This window comes from Lepeophtheirus salmonis, chromosome 4 (assembly GCF_016086655.4).
Source record: "Lepeophtheirus salmonis chromosome 4, UVic_Lsal_1.4, whole genome shotgun sequence".
In the NCBI taxonomy this organism is placed as follows: domain Eukaryota; kingdom Metazoa; phylum Arthropoda; class Copepoda; order Siphonostomatoida; family Caligidae; genus Lepeophtheirus; species Lepeophtheirus salmonis.
In genome coordinates, this window is record NC_052134.2 from 24,781,491 (window position 1) to 24,804,681 (window position 23,191).

Consider the following 23,191-nt stretch of genomic DNA (forward strand, 5'->3'; position numbering starts at 1 on the left):
TTAGGTTCTCTTTTTCAGATAAATTTTGATTCAGTCATCCTTTCCGTTGATATTTAAATTAAAGCAACTTGGTAGAAATTTTGTGTTCTCCAGTGTTATAGAAGAAATGTTAAGAAATTATTTTTATATTTTAAAGTCATTGTCTACAAATTCTTTACAATAAATTTAATTAATTATTTACTAAATCGTGTAATAAATACAAATATCTAAACTCTATGAGTTCTTTTTTTGGAAAAAAAAGATTAGATTATTTAGATTAGGTCTTGTTTAAAAAAACAATGCTAAATTTCCGGAATGCTTTGTAATCTATATTTACTAATATACTAACCAAATTTTGAAAAGTAGTTCTAAAGGTTATGTCTCAAGACCAGAACAAAGGCCGATCACATCCCGTAACTTTTTGAAAAAAAGTTACATGCTTTAATATGTATCTTGAACCTAGGGATTAGATAACTTTATACTTTTATTGATTTTGAGCGTTAAAAAAATTATCCAGCATTTTTTGCTTAAATAAGTAAATTTGCAAAGTATTTATAAAATTAAAAGTGAAAATTGTCAAAATCCTCATGAGCATTCATTTAAAAAGTATTGGTTGGTAGTCAGTAAGATATTAGTACTTTTATTATTCGCTTTATTTTGAAAATTCAAACGTAATACTATATAGATTTGATAGTGATCTCGGTAAGCACATATGTCTTCCATCAAAGGTTTTTATTCTTTTTTATTTATACTCACAATGATTGCAACAATTTTAACATCTATATATGGTACACGCCTGTTGGGGCAAATTGATACATAAAAAATAAGAGGAGGAATAAGGAAAACTATTTGTATAAATAAGTATATTGATTTCAAAAATGTATTTTGTAATTGGTAAATATAAAATACCAGAAAGAACTCAAGTATATATTTTATTGTAATTTATTTCTTTGTAATATATTGATAATTATATTGTATTCTTTGGCATCGAGACCAATTTTTGAAAGTCTTGCCCTTTTTTTGGTCTCGTTTTCAAGACAAAGAAAAACAATATTATGAATATCATTAATTACTTGTCATATTTTGGCTCCGGCTTCCCAAAGTAGATTTACTAGTCATTTTTATGAGTCAATTTAAGTTGTAAGTCTTTTATTTCTACTTGAAATTGAGTTGCAAGTCTTTTTACTTCGAGCCAACAGTTTCTATTAACCCAACTCAAGTTTAAGTTCCATGACTCAAATTAATTCATCATCTATATTAATAATAAAAAAAATATGTATGTACAAGACATATTCTCTTGGGTATTTATAATGCCATCTGTAGATTTTTTATCTAAGAAATAGAAAATGTAGTCCTCATTTTTTATTTTTTATGAAGACTGGTAAAAGACGGTTTCTTACCGAAAATAAATTTTTTTTGATTGTTCATTACAACCGTAAATTTTTTGATTCCGGTTCCTCACAGTTCCTTATATGAATGTTAAAGCGCGTACCCACTTCTATATTTTTTTTTATTATCGCATTCTTCCTTTTTTATATCGATCTAAAACCACCATATTGTGAGGATACGTTCCCTGTTGTAGTGAAACTACGAGGTATATTACGGTAATAACTAATACTAATAAGGAATTAATTGTGATATACTTTATGGCGGGTGATTTATTGTTAGCCAATATCCTGTTGTTAGTTGTCAAATTTAACTTGAAACCTTTGATGGAGCTATGTCGTCGTCCCTAATAGATGATGAGTTTGTCTTCGGCGGTACTGACAACAGTAATTTCAATAGTGGAATCGACGTAGCTCTTGGACAACGTACCAGGGATGAATTATTCCTTGGAAATCGATATGTGTAAGTTCGCTCCCCGTTCAATCCTAGAGAAATAAATATAGTTTATGAATATGGACTTCACACAACATTCCGAGTTTAGATGGATTAAATGCAACACTATAATGTTTACTTATACTTTATCAGTACAACCCCGTCCAACCAATTAAAGCAACATTTAAATAAATATCAATATTTTGCTTTTTTATTATATACTGTGCTTAATTTTGTTAACTTTTAGTCCATTTTTTATGTAGATACACCCGTCTTTAATTATATTTTTTGATATAATTGTGTTACAGTACGTTACATCGACGCTGGTGAAGAAGAGAGGTATGCTTACGAAGAGTACTAGGAAAAAGTAGAAATTGAAAAATCATCAAAAAAAGAAAAAGCGATCTATTGTCTAGGATATTATTTTTACAAAACTTGTATCCAAAGAATCGGGCATGAAGTCATACAGAGTCTGTTGCAAATTTTTTAAAGAAAATCCTGATGAACAAAGGTGACACCGCCTCATCAATGAACAAACATACCATTTACCAGAATCCTGTCAAATTGAATGCCCATCTTCTACAGTCAAAAACAGAAAAACGTGCAGAAATACTTCGCACGTAAAAAGAAGTATACAGGTACAATGAAAACCTCATTAGACAAATTTTTCAGCGAAATGATATGTGCTGAGGTGCAGTCTCTCTTAATTGTTGGAAATAGGGGTTTAAAAGATTTTTGTAGTTCTTTGGATGACTGCTACAATTTGCAATGCTGCAAAACTCTTACTTATTGAAAAATTTATATGATGTCGATCAAAAGAAAGTTGTTCAAGCAATACATGAGACTGGGTGGGTTTCGTGGTCGAGTGACATGTAGAAGAGATGACAACTTCATCAGACTCACAGCCCACTGTGTGGATGGAGTCCTATGAGCTACTGACTCTCATGTCTGAGATTTTCATCACTTATATCAGCTCAAACTGCAGTGAACTTTAGGTAAATTATATTTTTATTGCAAGGAATCAGAGACAAAGAATCAAAAGACATTGTACCAAATAGAAGGGTTAATAGAGTCTGTGTTTGTTTGAATGACAAATAAACTTCCGACTAATTATATGTAACATTAGACCTTATAAAAATATACTTTTTTGAATTTTGATATGTTTCTGTATTTTTCCTATGCTTTAAGATGTGAGAAGCTCGAAAATTATTTTTTAAGGGATGTAAGTATGTCCTATACCCTGAAGTTTTTCCAAAAAGCCTTTTTTTGATGACTTTGTGTAGCTTTTGGACAAAAGACATAATAAAACACATAATTGAATGCCAAAAAATACATGAAACTAAAATATAATCATTTTTCAATAATACTTTTTGAATATATTATTATCTAAGTCTCAAAATTGCCCAGTACAATGAAAGTAAAAAGCTATATTATATTTTGGTTATATTATTTTGTTGGTGCAAAGACAGCAGTACCAAAATTGAATACTCACATCTATCAATGTTATTTTCTCTAATATTCAGCCATTAAAAAAAAAAGATATTTATATTTTCGAAAGATTATAAACTTACCTCAATTTCTTATTTAAGAATAATTATTGTAACAATAATTTGAAAATCAGAAGGATATACCTTTTATACTATTTTACATATTTTCTTTAAATTCTATTACTAAAAACATAAAATTACGATAATAATTTATTGAATTTACTTATTAATTAATCAGTTTAGCAACTTGTTTGTTTTTATTAATGAATTAAAATTAATGAAAGGACTTGGAAATAGTGATTTACACTGCAAATTACTTACTCCCAAAAATTAATGAAATGTGAAGTAATATGCAACACTACTGATCATTTATTTAGGACTATCTTTCAACACGTTAAAAGCCATTGTTTTTTGCCACGTGCAAAATCCAACAGGGCTTACTTATATTATTTATTGGAGATCCTCCTTTATGTGCTGCACTACACAAGGATATCAAAATGTTGAGAGATTTTTATGCATCCGACCAATCTGAAGGAAAAATTGTCAGGAGTGCGAGTAATTTGCAGCTCAACAGGAGATGATAAGTCCATACACGAATAGATCTATTAGATATTACTGCTCTGGTTTTTGACACTCCCTCTAGGAATAGTGAAACTCACTATGGAGCCGCTAAGCTTATATAAAAACAGTTATTCATCAGTTATTTTATCTAGCATCTAGACAACATATACTGAAGGTTATTGTAGGCTCCATTTGAGACAAGTTGAATAGAAAAGTTATGTCTCTGGAAAATCCTTGGTTTAAGCAGTATATGTACAAATGCAGCAACTTGAATAAATAACATACAAATATCCTCACTATTAAAAGATTATACATGAAAGGAAAAAGGCAAATTGTTTACCGAAGATGGATAAAATTTTGAAATCAAACACATATCAATGAGCTAGTTATCAAAAAATGGCAGAACTCACTATAATTTCACTTCTCCTCTAGGTATTCTCTGGAAGAAACCAGGAGCAATCAAGTATCAACAGATGCCCATAAATATGTATTCCCAAAAGATTTTTTTATTCATTAAGGAAAGGAAATATGATAAAGCTACAATAAAAAAGCTAGATAGAATTCCTAATTGTTTTTTGCACGGCAACGTGGATGACTTCAGCATTTGCAGCAGATGATCCTATAAATTACTTTAAATTTTTCCAGGCATGTTATTGCTCAAAAGAATTGACGATAGTATAGCAAAGGTCGTCCTGAAGAAACTTCATAATCACATGTGGTATTTGACATAGGAATAGGTTCTGTTCGGCCTACTCAACAATGTTTTAGATGATGATCAAAAGAGAAATATAGAAATGAAATTATATTCGACTAAAAACCTGACAGATTTAGAAAAGACAAACCTATATTTTAGATTATAACTGAAAAAATTAAATTAGATAACCTTATTACTCGACAACTGCAACTTTTTTTACCCAAACTGAATGTAGGGTCAGATTGGCTTCAAGACCATGATGCATCATGGTCAGGAAATGAAGACTAAAACGAAGCAAAAAATTATATACATAATATTGGACATAGCAGAGAGAGGAATAAAAATGATATCTGACTATGCTACTATAATAACTAAAACTACCAAACAGAGAGAGTATCTCCTTCAACCCGTTGAAGGTAATAGCCAATGACTTGATTTTTTGAAAAAGAATATCTTTAATAAAAATAACCACTTTTTTGTGATTTTTGCGTTTTTATTTATTGAAATCTAAGAAAACATAAAAAATGTATACCATTGTGATTTTTGAATTGGTATTAAAAAATTATTTCAAGATAAGAAATTGAAGTAAGTGTGTAATCTTTCAAAAATATTCGAATATTTTCCCTAGAAAAGGGCTAAATATAGGAGAAAATAACATTTATAGATGGGAGTATACAATTTTAGTACTGCGGTCCGCGCACATACATGTTTCCTTTTACCTTCATTGTACTGGGCAAATTGGAGACTTATATAATAAAATAACAAAAATTATTATTCAAAAATGGTTATATTTTAGTTTAATGTTTTTGTTTTTTTTTGCATTCAATTTTGTTTTTCATTTATACTTTTTGTCCAAAAACTACACAAACTCATCAAAAAAGCATTGTTAACAACTTTAAGGCCGATGAAGCAGGGTGTAGGACTTACTTATATCCCCAAAAAAATATTTTCCACCTTTTCACATCTTAAAGTATAAGAAAAAATGCAGAAACATATTAAAATTCAAAAAAGTATATTTTTGAATAGGTCTAATCATGGAATTCAAGAGACATGGAAGACTCACACTCTTTTTCCGAGTTTTTTCCCCTTCACTTTGAGTGCTAATATTTTTACTTTCATTCAACTAGGTGAATCATCTCTCTGATGTTAATCAAACTTTGCTATTGTTCATCATTAGTCATTACTCATTACCTGCCCATTTTCATCATCTTATAAAGATAAAAATCTAATATCGTCGGATAACTAATATTTAATTTTGAGAAGTTTTGTAAGTAAAAAACTAATTAATTTGATTAAATTGGCTCTTCAAATACTCTTTGACATCAGCTATTCTCATTACAATAAGGATCGTATTATTAATTATCATAAAATTATATTCTATTTGATGTTAAAATACTTTTCTGTTCAGGCCACGAGTGTTCCGACAGAGCGCTGTTTTCATCAGGAGGATATGTGTTAAATAAAAGGCCAAGTCCGCTCAGTAATGACACCGCTGAGATGTTAGTGTTTCTCCATTCCAACCTCAAGGTTCCTCTTAACAAAAACATTGATGAATAATCAAATTGATCCTGTTCATTAATTTAATATATGCATAATATTACAATCGAGGGTACAGATTTGGCCTCAATAAAGGTCTGTGAAAATTGGTTGTCTACGAGAAAGGAATTACCAAGTTGGATTATCGCTGTCAAAAAGTTATCAAACAGAACAGTGCATACTTGGCTTAAATCAAATGATTCTAAAATTTTCTATAAACTATTGATATAAAGCGAAAAATACGTATAGTGTTAAATATAATGTTAATAAAAAGTCAAATTAAAAACTCTCTCTCTCTCTCTCAAAAAACAAAACAAAAAAACACTATACATTTATGATCAAGTAACAAATACTCTGATTTTGTTGTATATGTAGACCAGGTTAAATCTATAGTTAATAAATTAGGTCATTTTTCTTCTGTTGGACTAGAAAAGCCTCAGTAGTGGTGTTTAACCATTCTGTGGACCCATGGCCTGGGGGTGTATCTGTGGAATTAAAGAGAGCCTATGAAGAATAGTAAATCCTTAGTGATGGTTTTTAAACATACCTGTAGACAAAAAATATATCTTACTCAACCTGAGGGTTGGTATATATTCTGAGACAGTCAGGGGGGGATTGATGACAATTAATAAAAAAGCTTGATGAATTTACGTGTAATCTTATTAAACGTGAAATACTTTTCCATTTGAGGGATACAAATCAGAGCTACAGAATAGGTGGTTTTTATCTAAATTTTTCAAGTATACGAATTCCATCCTAGGTTTAACTCTTGAAGTTTTGGAAATTCTTCAAAAATTTGATAAAAAAAGATTGAGAAGAAAGACGGTAAAGGAAGGGGAGAAAGTTATCATTGCGTTGGGAGCCGTAGAGGAATATATATGTATATATATAATTTTACTCCTCCTATGAAAAACTTAACTTCAAATCCAACCTAGCAGCCTAGATATATTAGTTGTAATATAATAACATTACAACTCTATAGAGTCAGGTATATTTTGAAACTTAAGATATGCTCAGCTCCAATTATTTGACTTTTAATGCATTTTGGGACTGAGAAGCCAAAGTATTCTCCTTTTATTATATTTACAATATTTCGTTACAAGAAGAAATAGGAAAAGTTCACTATAATTATAATTTTGCTCTGTTTAGGAAAATTCTAATTTTTGTTTAATAATTTGAAACCGGGAAAATTTCCGATTTTGATTATTCTTTAAGAACTGAGAAATGACGGGGGTCGGAAAAAAACCGTGTGAAAAATTGATTTCAAGGGAAATTTGCAGAAAATTGCTCATTTTCAAGAACTACGTGGTTTGGGTTAAGACCGTTTCCAACCCCAAAAAGAGAGTATATTTCTATAGAGAAGTAAAAAACGGAATGTAAAAATGAATGAGGGGGTTAGGCTTCGTGATGAGTTATCTTATTATTATAAATAATAGTTCGGGGCAAATGTCAAATCGTATTTTTCGCTTTATATCAATAGTTTATAGAAAATTTTAGAATCATTTGATTTAAGCCAAGTATGCACTGTTCTGTTTGATAACTTTTTGACAGCGATAATCCAACTTGGTAATTCCTTTCTCGTAGACAACCAATTTTCACAGACCTTTATTGAGGCCAAATCTGTACCCTCGATTGTTGGCCATAGATAGGAACAGTTAGTTATCACTTCGTGTCAGGTATAGACTGTAGTTGGATGCATAAGAACCATCCGAGTTGTCAGAGCTTATGGTGCATCATCATAGATATGTGTGGCCTGGCGTTGTCTTGTTAAAACACGACTCATTTACCTTTACTGGACACTTCTGTTCAATGGACAGATTCAAACAGCCGAGTTGCTCATAATAGAGGACATAATTTAACATTTGTCCATATGGGAGTAGCTCATAGCACTCGTATACTATTCCCTGATATTCCCACCAAACACACAGCTACATATACATTGCTGTTAATCCTGGCTTGGACATGGCCTGGGCCACTTTGTTGCTTTCCACGAAGATCTCAGTCGCTTGACATTGGTGACATTTCAGATAATAAAAATGTAAAATATCTTGAATTTCTTCCCTTGATACGTCTATACTTGACTCAAGATAATTCACGACTGAACCAACCAAGCGCAATACTTTCCAAAAAAATTGTTGCGTACACTGACAACTTTACAACAGTTAATTGTATGACTTAATAGAACCAATAATGAACAAGATATACTTAGTTAAAAAAGGGCATAAAAAAGGATATACGAAATTACTTTTTCCCGAACCTTATGTTATGGAAGCAAAGTTTGTATGTTCGTCAACGCCTAACATCTTTGAACAATGCTGGGTACTACCATTAGTACAAAATTGAAATTCAATGATTATGAAAAGATAAATATTCCCTAAAAATAATTTTAATTATAAAATGTTTGTCAGTTTCCAACAACAAGACTATTTAGATTTGAGTCTTTTAACTTTGAGTTGGAAGTCCTTCTACATAGAATCTGAATTTAGTCTGAAATATATCGTTATTGAAACTTAAGTTCTACAATACTTGAGACCATAATCTTTGTTTGTTTTTGATCTAAGTCAAAGGCAACGCTTCTCAAATATTATTTTTTGATCATTTTTTCCTCTTAATGAGGATTTAGATAGCTCACCGCTAATTATATTAAATAAAAATACAAAATCTCATTGCATGCTTGAAATCTCTTACACTTCATCCAAAGTATCAAGGATTCCAGTTTCAGTACATTTTTTGGATGGTAAAATGGTCTTGAAGACACAATTTGTCTAAAATTAAATGTGTGTGGTTTGGAGAAGATTATATATATATTATATATATCAATTAGTATACGTAAACATATACATTTTAAAGAGAAAAAAATGTTTAAGTAAATCTATAAACGTTCCAAAATGCGTCATTTCATAGACAATCATATGAAGCAATAATATGATTAAGAATTATTCTTGCTGAAATGTTATATGTATCAATGCATACTTTTTTATTAAAGAGATTAAAAGGTTTAGAGAAGGAAAGAAAAGAGATAATTGGATAAATAATTTTTGATAATAATATGAAATTTGATCAAACGGCATATATAAACGGTCAGAACATAAATATTTTTTCTCCTCTAAACCTTTAAAAAATTATAAATAGATACATAGCAACATGATACAATAATTATTTAAAAAAATTTATGGACTTTATTTTTTGTTTTACATGAAGCAGAAGAGTCCATAATTAATTTTGATTTCTTAATGTCTTGGGCAAACCTACTCTAGTAGTAATGAAATGAAAGAGGGAATTGAGTTTAAACAATTGTATAATAAATGTCTTTAGGAATTAAAAGAACTTTACTTTTTCATTATTATTCTGATGATATGAAATAAATATATAAACCAAAAAAAATATTTCAATTCCTTGAGACATTCATTATAATATTGTTTTAATTCAATTCCCTCTTTTATTTCATAAATAATTTGATCTGCAAAATATCTCTTTTTTTGACCAACAACAAGGGAAAAGGGAAAGAAAAAGGTGTATGCTCTATGTATAGATTATTTTCCATTCATAACATTATTATTAGAGTTTTATAAAATATGTATGTTAAATAAGAACCGAAAAAGTATTCATTACTTTTTGAGGAAAGAACCTCTATCGTATAATATAATCACTACTGCATGTCCATATGAAAGACAAAAAGTAACATTTGATATTTTTTGGAGAGTTATTAGTCTTTGTTAGACTCAAAGTAGAATTGAGTATCGACAACAGAATAATTCCTATCCATGTCCTTGCTAGATATGGAACAGGGTTTATGTTTATTACCTTGCTTTCATATCTGCTTGCAACTAATCTAATAAGTCAAAACAGCTAAGCTGCTCTTCTTCCAAGTATTCTTCAAATTGTCAGAGTTACCACGTTAATTATGTATGTATACGGTTGGCCATACAATCGAGAGCAAGAAAAGAGTTGGAGTGAGACCTTTGATTAAAGTTTTTTTTTAATCAGCTGCTTATGATGTTATGGTTTTTGAAGATATAATATCATATAGTTCTACTCTAGAAATAAATAGGAATTTCATATATTTAAAACACACTATAAGCGTGTTAACATAAAAAATATTTTAAATTCTCAAATATAGGACACTTGACATACTTCGTGAAACTCATGGAAAAACTTAAATATTTCTTTATTATAGATCCATTAACATTGAAATCTCTTCAATTTTCTTCCTTAAATCGCTATTATTATATTTTATACAATGGGAAATAAAAAACTTATGATTATCCCCTTACCTGTATCAGTGCATTAGTACTATTTCATTGATAAATTAGCGTATAATATTTTGATATTAAGCTAAAAAGTATTGGTAAATAAATAAAAAAGCATGATTAAAAAAACAATTAACTATTTTAAAAATATACTAATTAGAAATTTTAAGAGAAGTTATACTCAGAAAATCCGACAAATTAATAATGAAAAATGTTAAAATATAGAAGTTATTTATATAAAATATTACAAATTATTAGCAAAAATATAAATTATATAAAAGGTAGGCCAGCAAAACACGGAATGTTAATTAATGTTTATTTTCTCATTACTATCAAAAGTTTTAGTGATTATTTTTTTATATTCTGTTTTGCCGTCGTTTTCACATAAAAAAAACTATCTGATCATTTAGTCATTTCATCATCATGAGCGAACAACAAGCAAAAACGCATGCGCATCTCAGATCTCCTAGAAGCTGGAGCTGTTGTGATGAATGAAGATTAGGGGCATTGTTAATTGTTCTGAGAACCTGATTTTGAAGTTGAACAAGATGAAAAAATGGACCAGAGCTCTCCAGGATGTTAGGAAGTTGCCAGCATAATTTGTTGAGGGATACAAAGTTCTTGTTATGTTTGGAGAAGAATATAAAGGAAGATCCCACTTAGTCGATGAATCGTCTCCCCAACTACTTATGTGTGGCTGCTAGGACTGTCAGGAGGTCTATAAAGGCAACTTGTGATTATTTTCTTTAACTAGGGCCACACATAATCTTCTGACAGAAGGTATGAAAGCCAAGAGGTTCTAGAGCTGCAAGAAAATCCTCACATAGATCTAGGCAAATGGATCAATCTTAAAAAAATATATCGGTCAAGAAAATTTTCACAGTTGATCCATTCCACAACTGCTGTCTTGCGGAAACAAAAGAAGAGGTATAAGGAGTTTACCACACCAAATATCCGGCCCAAACAATGGTCCTCGGCATTGTGACCTCTGATAAAAAGAAAATGCCTTCATTCTTTTTCCAGGCTGGACAGAAAATAGGCCAGGAGGCTTACTATAAGATGCTTAGATACACCGTCTTGCCATGTGTGAAGACCAACTATCTGGTGGGTAACTACGTGTGAACTCAGGCGGCACCCCCTCTCACATGTCCGTCACTTGAAAAAAGTTGGGCCAGGACAATGTAGCTCAATTCTGGTAGAGAGAGATATGGCCCCTTCATCACCATATTTGAACCCACAGGAATTTTCTATATAGAGCCCTTAGGAGAGGGAAACCAGCAGGACCTTGCATCCAAAATGTGGACTCACTAAAGTCCTCTATAGTGGTTGTATGGAACAACTTATAAGAGGAGTTTGTGATCAACTCTTGCATGGTCTTAACACGACGTGTAAACGCTGTGATTGATAGTGAACTCCAATATTGAGTGAAAAAAGTTTTGCAAAAACTTTGTCTACATGTTTAGATAACACTATTTTTTTGGCCGATTATTGAAACTATAAAATTATTGATGTATTTATAAATACATCAGTCGAGTTCATGTTTTGCTGCCTTACCCTGTATATACTAAATATAATTAGATATTTTTACACAAAAATAAATATACTAAATATGAATTAATATAAAATCTTACTTTTTCTTATCATATTTTATAATCATCATTCTTCGTTTTGTAAGTCATTTGTAAATATAAAAATGAAAATTAAACTAATGTGTTTAATATTTAAAACGACTCATACTTATCTTAAAGACATTGTACATCAGTATGATCGAATCTATTCAACATAACAAAGTCTTTACAAGAAGAAACTGATGTTGGAAAAACAACTTGCACACCATTTGAAGCTAAGACAATTCGGCCAATTATTCTTGCCTACTTTTCTGTACTTATATATAATGTAATTTTTTTGGAAAATTGTTATTGTCTTACAAATAATTTATTTCATCATTAAATTTCATAATTATTATATCCATGACACAACTTACTGATAGACATGACCTTATTTTTATTATACTATTTATTACTCTATTGATTTCAACCCAGACAAAGGGTGAAATTTTGTTAGGCATTTCACTAATATTATTAATAATAAGGTACAAAGATAAACGAAAAACTATAGATTTTATATTAGAAGGTGATGTGATCAGTACAATCAATATGATATTGAATGAATAAATAAAAAACGGCACATGCAACTACCGTTTTTAGTTTTCAATTATAAAAACAGTAATTTATTGAAACTTACTGCTCAGCTTAATGTATGTATTATATCCTTTAATAGATCTTTGTGGTATTAAGGTTTCTCTCTGATAAATAAATTCTCGCTAACCTAAAGTCTAATTTAAAAAAAAATGCATAATCTTTAGTAATAAAGTAATAAGTAATTTTGTGTAGGCACTTAATATTTTAGAAATGTGTGGCTACTTGTTCTAAGAAAAGCAACAAACTTGAGTTACATTTTTTTTAAATAAGAAAAGAAAAGGAAGTAAATATTTATATTATTAGAATATAATTTTATCTGTTTGTCAACCATTATTAACTTTGAACAATGCCGGTTTCTCCCACTAGTAAAATAATAATAAATATATAACAACTGTAATTTTTAAGCTGTACTAATTTAACTTTAATTGAAGGTTCTCCTGTTGTAACAGTAATTCATTCTCTCCCAATACAGTCATATAACCAGTTGATGTTAACAAAGATCTTAATTAACAAGGATCCCACCCTCTTCTCGCATTACACAAACATTTCATTTCTAGAATACGGTAGTTAGCCACTGGGTATAATTATATGTCCAAAAAAGTGAAATTGGCTTTTTCTAGTTGGTATTTTGAGCAGGACTTAATATTTTCCTAAGCTGTTGTCATTATTATATAATTATTGAAGAAAACACATCTAAGTAAGAAATAATAACAAGTGGGTGTGTTCAAGAAAGAAGAAAAGTAACATTGAAGGTGTACTCAGGAGTTTTAAGTGTAAGTCTTTGTTGGGCTGGGAGTAAAATTAAGAAATAATTACATTATTTTCCCTCCACTAATACTGTTTTTATAGCAGTAATTCATTTTTTTTTCCAAAAATCATATAGAAGGCAGGTAATATAGCTAATATTAACAAGGGTCTAATTCATTAGTAGCATATATCTCGCTCCCGCCTTCTCCTAGGGCACTTTTTTTGCTTACAAAGATATCAACTCTAATGATGCATCAGTGGTAATAGTTCCGGGGATTCTTCATTTTCCTCTCATTTTTATTCTCCAAGTTTTTATCAAATAAATAAATTAAAAAATATATTTTCTCCTTCCCCCTCACTCTCTTTCTCCCTAAAGTCATATAAACAGAGTTGACATCTTTATATAAATATGTTATTGTTAGCATTTACGATCTAGCATATTCCAAGCTTAGGAATAATAATGATACTTACAATATATAAAATAACTCACTTTGATGACTTGTCATCCAATCAAAGTCTCTCAATCTCATTTTCTTCTTCTTCTAAATCATCATTGGTGAGTCCCTCTTTTAGTCAAACTTATATTCCATACATATTATATTATTATTATTTCATTCCTCTTCTTTGTCGTATTAGAACTATTATTTTATACATTTCTATAACTATAAGTATGTATACGGTATATTTATATATGTATATAGACTTTCATGTGTATACTATATAATATTTTATTATAGCTATTATAAAAATGAGAGAGATGAAAAAGTTATTACAAGCAGCGAGTAATAAGTCGAAAATAATAATAACATAAAACTTAACTTATTACCTTATTGTATATATATATATATTTCTCTACAAAATGTTTTGGCAAAGTTTTTACATGAATGTACTATGAGTGTAGTTACTACATTGAAACATAAATACTAAGCTTTCAAATGTATCTACTAGGGTTTATTTTAAGATACATATGTTTACATGGGTTAAGAAAAAGGGAAGTAACAACACGAAATTGTGTAAGAAGTATAGTTACATCCTTCCAAACATTTTGATACTTCGTTGGGCACAATTAATAATCGATTATGAATATTTTATTTATTGAGGTTTTCCTTTTATATGTACAAATGGCATAAGAAAAAATATGAAAGAAAAAGGTTCTATCAAAACAATAACATAAATAAACATTAAATAACATTTTAGTTTATAATTATCCCTCTAAAAAACTTACTTAATCATTATGCACATATGAAAATAAAAAACAACAAAGTGAAATCTGTCAACATTCGGAAGGAAAATACATTCACACAACAAAAACCAAAAGAAAAGAAAATAAAAATAACATATAAGAAGAAAATCACCATTTAAAGTACCAACAGTCTCTATAATACTACTATTTTTTTTTTTTAATATTTGTAATGCATAATAATGAGAGAAAGCAGTATATCCCTCTATAGTTGAGAGGATAACCGTTCTTTTCACTTAAGGGTTCCTAATTCGAAATTTTTCTTGGGATTATAGCTTTGAAGTTCAACAACGCTAATTCCAACAACTTTTTCTTTCCTAGGGATTCCTGTTGTTTTGAAAATTCAAACAAAACCAGTTCGTTTTTTAATTTAGATTCGGGGTCATCTAGTCCCTTTACTTTTAAATCCCTATATATTGTTTTAGAGTTCAAACAATCCATGAAAGTGTTTATAGAGAAGTTAAAAGTTTTTCCAGAGTCTCTACATGAAGAATTATAAAAAATAAGGTCAGCCGAGATTAGAAACTGTAGTAAATTTTAACTTTAACAAAATCACAAGTACAACTGTCTTTATAGAACTAAACAATCAGAGGCCTATAGAAGAACGTCTATCAACACAAACATTCTTTTTTTTATATTAGAGTTGAGTAGTTTTTAATGAAAAAAAGAGCACTAGAAAAGACGTGAGTGAGACACATGGGGCAGTGGAATTAAGTGCCTTGTTAATATCAGCTTCCTGTTTTATGATTTAGGAGAGAGAAAATTAATTACTGCCATAAAGATGAGAACCCATTACATTTCAAATGCATTACTACAGAAGAAATATCGTAATTATTTTTAAATTCATATATTCTTCTTATATAATACTTTTTTAAAACAATTTACAATAAAATTAGCGAGAATGGTTACTTCAGAGGGAAAATTAAAAACCACAAGAATCGATTAAATCATGAACATAGAAGAAGAAATAGTACACGCAACAACCGTTTTTCCTTTTCTAATTTTTAAAGATACTTTTTGATTACTTGCTACTCAACTCTATTTATGAATAAAGAAAGTTCAAATTAAAATTAAATGCTAGATTTTTTGTAAGTTAAATACCCCAAATAATCCCAGTAAAACGAAATATCTGCTTATAAACCCTAGTAGTTAAGTCCTACAGTCTAGAATCTATTATAATGCAATTATATTGTTTTCTTTGCAAAATCAGTTAATTAGTACTATGTGAGGTAATAAATTGTTCCTTACTTTGAGTCAATTTTTTAGCACAAGACTTCATAATGGATTCCAATTTCAAAGGAAACGACTATTCCTTTATAACTATTTTAAACCTATTTTCTATAAAGCAAATACAAAAATGCAATAAACAAATAGTATACCAAAGTAACCTATTTTTATTACTCGATTTCCAATAGATAAACATTTGGTTTAGGAGGGAACAATTGATATTCTTGGATTATTTTCTTTATTTTTTTAGCTAAGGTCATTTTAGTTATTTTGGAAACATATGTATTCGTGGAATTATACTGAACATTTCTTGTTCAATTTTATTAATTCTAAAATGTCTTGTTTGATAGAATTGTTGACTTCTTGACTAGCTCAATAACGTTTTTTGTAATTATAAAGTTGTATTGGGGTCGAATTCATATAAAAAACTTTTTAGAACATAAATTGCAAAAGTTTAACTAGTAGCAATATAATTAAATGACATGAGCATACATCCTAACACTTTTTTCATGAATGCCCTTTTTAGGGTTTATTTGGTTGAAATATTTTCAACCACTTTAATTTTTTCTACGATGTTTTGTCTTCATATCTGTCGGTTTCATGTTTGATCTTCAGATTTTCAGGAAATCCAGTCGTATTTGAGCCTTTAGCCATTAAAACTTACCAACAATATTTGCGTTTGCCCTTTTGTGTTTTTCTATTTTGGATAAAATGATCTCATAATTTGCTATTATCAGTATTTTGCCCATTCAGAAATTTTTCTTAGAACTGAGTTTCAATAGGATGAAAAATATTTAAAGCAAGATAAATTCGATTGAGTTTGCATATTATCACTAAATCCATAAGATCAATTTGTAGAAAATTATTAGTTATTACTGATTCAGGATAATTACAATACCATAGAAAAATACTAGAGTCGATAAATTGCCTGGGAACAACCAAAAAATCTTGTAGTACTAGAACGACGGATGGTAGAGATCCCATAAACGAAGGTGGATATCAAAAATTATTTTTTGATTGTATTATCCTTGCCGATATAATTGACTCTTCTAATAAGTCGGTTGATTTATGTTATTTAGATGGCAGGAATTGAGTTCCTTGATTGCATCCTGTGTATTTTTTGAAATGTTAAATAAATCAATTAGTTTTAAATAAGTATATATAACATCTACCAAAACCAATAATAGTATTCAGTAAAATTACAAACCAAGAGGCTTGTCAAAAACTTCAGCATAGTCCTCAGAATCATAAGTGTTTGATTGAGGTAGTTGGACATAGTCTTCATCTTGTTCCAATTCCAAAACATCCCCTTTTAAATCAGAGTACGATTTGGACAAAAGATAATGTCTTACTTTTTCAATAGATGATTTTTTCTTGGACATCCTTGACTTGGCAGAATAAGAATGGCTTTTTCAGAAAATCCATGTTTAAATTATTTAAGTAAACAAGTCCTTTCTGGAGTTGTGCATTCATAATGAGTATGAACTTGCTTGAGCCTGTTCATGCACAGCTGTAAAACATAAGTAAATTTGAAATTATTGGATATCAAATACAATACCCACGTGATTCTATGTAGTGTTCACTATATCAACAAAACGATTATTAATTTGTTTTTTTTTAAATTTTGCTTTTTGTGGCTAATATAATGAATTATAAAAATTCTAGAACTTATAAACAAATAAAATCAGGAAGTTTCTCGAAATTACCATGTATTATCGAATCGAGTATATACTTACAATTATGAATTTTCAGATAAAAGTAATCAAAATAGACTCTTTATACAATTTAAAGGATCCAAAGTATTTTCAATTATATTTTACGGATTGACAAAGTTTCTTTACTTATAGAATTACTTTATATTTGGTATGGTGTAGTAAAAAAAATCATAAAAATCCATTATGTTTAATGGACTTATATTTTTTACACTTATGTTGTTTATCTCTTTGTCAATGAAAACAGTTCTTACTTGATGGTTGAGACGACGAAACAAAATTACATGTAATTCTGTCAGGACTACAAGCACTATTCAGATTTTCAGCCGCCTGCCTTGTATTTTTGCCTTTATCGAAGAAAAATTGTACAATATTGTCCTTGTTAGTGTCCATCTTTGAAATGCACTCAAAGAATACTGAACCGAACAATCACAAAACTGCCCTTGCTTGTTTAGTAAAAAAATCTCATCTTTTTAACGTCAGCTAGTGTAAACCGATTTCACTTATAAAATGAAAGATACAAATACTTAACCCATCTATTGGCAAAATATTATATTTCATTAACTATACCTAAGACAATGAATTGGTCAAACAAAGGCAGTCAAAATAAAGTCTGTATTCTAAGTACAGAGTATTCTTTGCATAAGTCTAAACTTGGAAAAATATAATATATATTAAAAAAAAGAAATGAAGAAAAATCTGGGGAACTTACATTCTATTGTATTTAATTTACTTGCATAATTTATATTAACTAATCGTCTTTCCTATCAATCTTTGAAAGGAAATAAATATATGTATACTTTACTCATATAATATATAAAAGTTTATATTATCTTAAAAATCAATAAAATATGTAATTAATTATCCTACTCTGACTTTTTATGTTACATATTCCTAAATATCTTATAAGTTTATTTATGTATCATTTAGGGATGTTTAATAAATAATTGTTATATTAATAGAGCTTAAACTTGCTTTTTTCATTGCCTTTTTTTCTACATACATACAAATAATTAACCTATTTTTGTTAAAGAGAAATAAGCAAATAATGTTTTTTTTATATTAATAAATCATGGGATTTTAGTGCATCTGTCATCTTGGAGGGGTTATACACCCATCTTGTAACTGAAGTATTCATACCAGTTATTCATGCCGAAACTTACATATGCGCGTAGGTATATATGACAGTGTACCGGTATAAACAAAGCTCCAAATTATTTTTGTTATCCTTGCCGATATACATTGACTCTTTTAATAACTCGGTTGATTATCCTTCTTAGAAGGCTGGATCATTTTTTTATTGGCCCTTCAAAATTAAATTTTAATTTCTTAATGTCCCAGGCAACGCCGATAAAACACACTCTAGTTTATATTAAATAAAAAAAGGCAAATTTTTCTCACGTCACGTTTTTTACACGTCAAATTTTCCTTACGAGAGGTTCATCGTAGGCCAACTTTCCTGACACATTTAAATGTATATTACTACAACTATTTAAGAAATATTTAGTGTGCATTTTATCTAACATACATTTTTTAAGTTTTCTATTGATGCTCAAAATACTTTTCTGCATCTAACTATGATAAATATTACAGGAGAAAGAGATCAAAAGTACCCATTGAAAAAAAAATCTCCTTTTTTACGTGTTTTCCTAATAAAATGCATCATATAACACAGATTTTTTTGATCATAAAAACCAGGTTATGTCGGGATGCATATCCATGTTTTGTATTAACCAAGAGTTTGGTTAGTTGCTTGGTTGTACTACATAAGTAACTATTTGTGACTCATCAAAGAATAATTTTCACTCTTCAATGCACATAAATCATTTTGATGGATAATTCAAACATTTCTCCATTTCTCATTAAGTATCTTTTGTAAGTATAAAAGGCATATATATATATATATATATACATATATGTATAATTGATCATCTGACGTTTTAATTACATGTACGAGTATATGTAGATATATACATATATATGTATATATAGTCAAACTCTTTTCTCGTTATTTGATATAAAATATCTACAGAGGTGCATACATATAAGAGGCTTTATTATTATTATATAAATATATACTATCCAGTATTTGGATAAATATTTTTTCACCAGCACAAAGACATCAATATTTTGATACTTTTCGACACTTTTCTAACTCAAAAAATTAAGCAAAAATTTCGTTATGAGTCATGAAAAAATGAGTACGAGCATTATGGATAAAACATGGAAACAGTAAATTATGGAGTAACACTCTTCAATTTTTAAAATCCAGTAACAAAATATTTTGTATAATGATAAACAAAATAATAAAAAATACTAAAAGTCTAGTTTTTGACTCATGTCATTATATTCTAAATTGTATAAGAGGCTTCAAATTGGAATTTGCAATAAGAAAATACTATATATAACAATTAAAATGGTCTGTACCACACCAAGAGGCCTCAAACTTTGTCCAAGTAAGTTTTATAATTGTTCTCAGGAGAAAAAAATATTGGTGCAAGGGAAAAAGGGGAATATTAAGCCAAAAAGAGGCCGTCTAATGTATATATCTACTTAAAATGTTGATATTTTATTTCATTAGTTTCTTTATATTATTTAAATAGTGTACGTACAACATATGATCATATATGAACAATATACATACACAAATTTATACCTCCATGTTGTAGGTAGGTATATCTAAGTATGTAGATAATATTATATAAACGAACGTTTAAGCTCTTTAATTTACAAGTTATTGTATTTTATGGTATTATCTGTTTTATACTATGATATAATCACATTTAAATATACCTATGTATATATGAATATTAAACTACTTTTATCTTGTATTTGGTTAAGAACTTGAAAAACACCCTAAACACACGACTTGTGACTCCATTATTTATAATATTAAAGTATAGGTAAATTCAATATAATAACTTTTTAGTTGATGTGATTTATAAACAGAGATGGAGACTTGAACTCGAGCACATATTTTGAAAACATGCAACTAAAAATAGAACAAATACACATTTTCTCAGATCCAGATCGGTTTGTATCTTTTGACCTAAGTACTAAGGTAAATTTTGGGTACCCAAACATTTGGATCCAGATCCGAAATAAATTAGACAGATACTTACATTTGTTCTGATTACTAATGCCAAAATAATGAATAAACCAATGTTATTTCAATTCGAATATAATCATTAGTTATTGTTAAAATTATTGTTATAAAAATATAGGACTTCTTTGTATCTCTTAACTTCTCCTCTGAAAATAAGCAGAAAAAAGCTCAATATCAGTTGGTAGGTGACCATTTTTTTAAACTATGGAACTAATAACTGTTCACACCTTCATAAGAACTCATTTGTATCTAACCAATGAATGTTAAGAAACCTGATAAGAGGAAAAGAAGAAGAAAAATCGACAGTTAACAACCGAATACAATCGACATTTTTTGTGATTGTGTACATGCCGTTACCTCGCTAAAAAAAATTACTGTGTAATTTGTAGTCAGCTGTCGATGTTTTTCCTTCTTTTTCATATTTAGTGTTCTGAAAGTTGATTGGTTGATTTATAATTAGCTCCTTATAGACTTCAAAATTCTTAACAATCACTGAACATCGATACTAGAGAAAAATTTGCTAAAAACCAACTAATTTTTAACCTTTTTTTTTATTTCTTTAAGGGGAAAATTTTGTGATACAATAAAAGTGAGAACGTGTTAGATAACGCCATGTGGAATAGCCACGCTATACATGTTTTCATGTAGTAGATGTTGCTCCAATCACTAATCAAGATAAATTGAGTATATGTTCGATATAGATCAAATCTTTTTTCTATAACTAGGATTAAGTATAAACAATACTTGTACAAGCTTTTTAATCTCAGGACTCGACTTGGAACCGAAGTCATTTCAATTTTTTCACTAAATACAAAGTACTTTTTAAAGTAATTTTTTTTCGGAGGACTTGAAGGAGATATTCAAGGGTTTGGACTTGTAAACAGCATTGAGTAAAGACTCGACTTGTACTAGCGGTATAAGGAAGTTTTTCCTCTTCTGCTTATATGTATAAGTCGAGAAAAATGTATTTATTATATTTTATAATATAATTTTCTTCTTTTTTTTTTTGTCAATTTACTAGTTGAAATTTTGTAAAAGAAATAACAATACAAACCTAGCTTGATAGAAGGAAATTTACAGCCCTATTCCTGATAACGTCAAAGCTGTTTAAGTTTTTAAGACACTGCAAAGACTGTAGACAAATTTTTAAAAATAGTATCCACGCTTCTGTTGACTGTCTAGTTCTTTCAATAATTAAACAGTTTATTGTGCTTCATTAAATATTTATATAACTCTAAAGAAGAGGCAATTAAAATATATATTCTGTTTGGTATTTTCTCTTGAACAACTGAAATTTCTCTTGAAAAAAAGACTATAAACGCGTCTCTTAGTAATTATAAGTCAGTTATTGCACAGAACATTACTGTATATTGGGTAATTAGTCTTAATTATACATATAAGATGTATACTTTTAGCTGCTGCTACAAGGTAGGCTACATTATTTTTAAGATACCAACCTCCGATGGGGCCACATGAAATTATCCATCCGATTTAATAAAATACTACCCACAAATTTCCATAAGGGATGATAAGACTCTTTAGTTAGTTATTCATCAATATAAAAGGTACATTTGTGGATGATGTTATCATTTAGTGTTTTATGCTATTGTGTGTTATTTTATGTTATTCATAATTTAATACAAGTTTGATATCGGTATAATACAAATGATTATAGTAACATTAAATGTTGAAAATAAAAGGAATGTGGAAATGGCGTATTATAATTCTGATATTGAAAGTTTCTCAATTTAAAGTAAGATTTTGCGGCAAATAGATAAATGCAAGTGTTCCAAATTACATCACAATTCAATACTAAATAGCTATATTATAATAAGCTATGCTAATAAATCAACATGAAATGATAAATTATAATAGATTGTTGTTAATTATTTGGTTGACATTATAATTATATAAATAAAGTTTTATTAGACAAATAAATCAAACAATTTTAATGTACACAGCATATAAATATGTATATTAGACTGTTTTAAAATACGTCATTAAATGATTGATTTTCAGATGGGAAATTTTACAATTATTTGTTTGAGTTTCCACAATTTTTTTTTAACCATTTTCATAAATTAACGTTTGTTTTTATTAGGATTTATCTCCATAGATATTGGAATCCCTTTTTGAAATTTTACGCCTACTAGAAATGCACAAGAAAAGAATTCCATAATATATATAGTGATACCACGAAAAGTTGAATTTACAATAAACATGTATATGAAATTTTATTTTATATTTAAAAGTATTTATATGAAAGGTTTATTTGGAACCAGAGTTGGAATTAAGTGTGTATTTTGAGTACGTATCCAAAACTATGTTTGCAATCCTTTTAATTTTTTCATTGGATATAATTTTTTTGGTAATTATTATTGGAAAAAAAAATCCCTTCGAGGTAGAATATGTAGAAAAGTATTAAACATGGAACCTAACAATTTAAATTTATTTGTAGTTATTACTTTTAATATATTATGACGAACTTTAACTACACTCCAGAGAAGACTTAATACTAAAATCAATAAATGGAGTGATGTATGCACTTGATAGAATTTTTTTTTTTTTTTTGACTTCAATGGTCAGGCTCGAGACTCGCTAACTCCTGGGAAAGAAACTGTATATTAATTATA

General features: G+C 28.9%; 1 long non-coding RNA gene across 1 annotated transcript; it reads right to left on the reverse strand.

Annotated features, from left to right (window-relative positions):
* Nucleotides 1-504: 504 nt before the first annotated feature.
* On the reverse strand, nucleotides 505-13,963 carry LOC139905182 (uncharacterized). Its single transcript, XR_011779738.1, has 3 exons — nucleotides 13,764-13,963; nucleotides 1,623-1,850; nucleotides 505-1,566 (listed from the first exon to the last, which is right to left on the reverse strand). It is a non-coding gene; the product is annotated as an uncharacterized lncRNA (long non-coding RNA).
* Nucleotides 13,964-23,191: the final 9,228 nt, after the last annotated feature.